This window comes from Silene latifolia, chromosome 11 (assembly GCF_048544455.1).
Source record: "Silene latifolia isolate original U9 population chromosome 11, ASM4854445v1, whole genome shotgun sequence".
Taxonomy (NCBI): domain Eukaryota; kingdom Viridiplantae; phylum Streptophyta; class Magnoliopsida; order Caryophyllales; family Caryophyllaceae; genus Silene; species Silene latifolia.
The window spans coordinates 81,487,870-81,489,900 of NC_133536.1; positions in this window are offsets into that span (position 1 = coordinate 81,487,870).

Consider the following 2,031-nt stretch of genomic DNA (forward strand, 5'->3'; position numbering starts at 1 on the left):
AAACATTCATTGCTCTCCTGTTTATCGTATGATGGAAAAATATAAGAAATTGATAATTCCATCAAAAAGAAAAAATGCTTCGAACAATATTTTGAGATAAATTTCGATATCAATTTGTATATTGACATGCATTTTTTGGGCATATTTTGATATTTCGAGTTTTGTATGATTCATTCTAAGCTTTCGAGTAAATTTCTCGAGTTATGTAATTTTTTTAGCCTTATATTTTTTTTGAGCTTACAAGTAAAGATTTCGAGATTTTTAAGATATATTCCGAGCTTGCGAGTAACTCTTTCGAGCTATGTAAGAAACTTTACGAGCTTTGTAAGAAATTTTATGAGTTTACAAACAAAGTTTTCGGGTTTTATTTTTAAGATATATTCCGAGCTTGCGAGTAACTCTTTCGAGCTATGTAAGAAACTTTACGAGCTTTGTAAGAAATTTTATGAGTTTACAAACAAAGTTTTCGGGTTTTGTATGTAACTAATTTCAACTTAGTGAGTTATTAATAAATCTAAGTTCAGACAAACTTGACTTCATGAATTGACTATGATTTATGAATTATGATTTTTGGAATCCGTTTTACGAAAAAATCCTAACTTACATAATAGTTTCGGCGTTTCAGAAAAACGTAATGATTTGGAGCTTTTATGATATATATTCCGAGCTAGAGAGTAAAGTTTCCGAGCTCTATAAGAAATCTTCCGCATAAAGTTCCAGAGCCACGTAAATTTGATGTATCTTGCTTTGTCCACCACAAATTGTAATTATTGATTAAATCTTTGAATTTTTTTAGAGAGGGAGAATAAAAAATAAAAATAGTTGAAAAAATGATATCGAGGGAGAAGATGATTGTGTAATTGGAGAATCAGTTAGAAAAATATAGAGAGAGTTAGAGAAAGGAGGAGAGTTACGTTGAATTTGGTTTGTAGGTTACAAGAATTATAAGGGGAAAAAGACTAAAATATCCTTGATTGTATAATAACATTATACAACAGGATGTATAGTCTATTAACTGCGTATAAATGCTTCAGTGCTGATCTCATCTTCCTTTTCCCAATACAAACTTTATTTATTCTTTATTTACTTGCTCCCTTTGTCCCGGTCATTTGTTGTCCTTTTTCATTTTTGGGTATCTCGGTCAATTGTTGTCATTTCTATTTTAAGAATGAACTTGATGAGCAATTTGATCATTCATACTCAATTTGGTCCACTTGTCATTTAGTAATTAACTTCCTCCTCTTTCCTTGGTCTTTATACCAAAATCAAAGAAAAACAATTGACCGGAACAGAAGGAGTATTTTTCTCTTTTATCTTCAGTCAATCAAATCATACTCACCTTGTTTAAAAAAGACGTTTAACTTTCAAATTTCTAAATTTTTGTTCATCTAATTTCCTCAATTACTCCCAAAGTCCCAATTTCCATAAATCATTAGTTCCATCACAATATTTCTGAAAATTACTTTGATCATAAATTCATACTTTCTGTAAAGTTTCATTTTTTGTGCTCAATATTTTTTCCGTCTAATAATTTTATTTATAATAAGTCTCTCATAAAACGAATATATCACGGATATATCCGTCTTAAGATTAAAACGGGTCAAATAGCGTATTACTTGCATAGATAAGACAAGTCTTTTGCTAATATCTAAGCGTTTTATTTTTGTTTTATCTACGCAAATGGTATGCTATCTAATTTTTAAATTTAAGACCGTCTTAAATAAGAATTTGTGTTTTATGTGTGTGCATAGGCTATAAAGCATGATTTTATGTCAACTTTTTTTAACAGGAGAGTAAAGAATGAAAAATTAATAACTATTGAGAACAAAGTTTTAGACAAATTTTGTTTTGCGGAACTAATCGAAGATTTTGCTTCAAATAACGCAATTAGAGCTTCCTTATTTAAGAAATGATGTTTTATAATTGTAAACTTTACTATAATTATGGGAGAATATTTTTTTGGCTGTTAGTGGAAAACTCCATCTTTGTAATTTTTTTCTAGATATATTAAATTTAGGGCCCCGTTTTGAT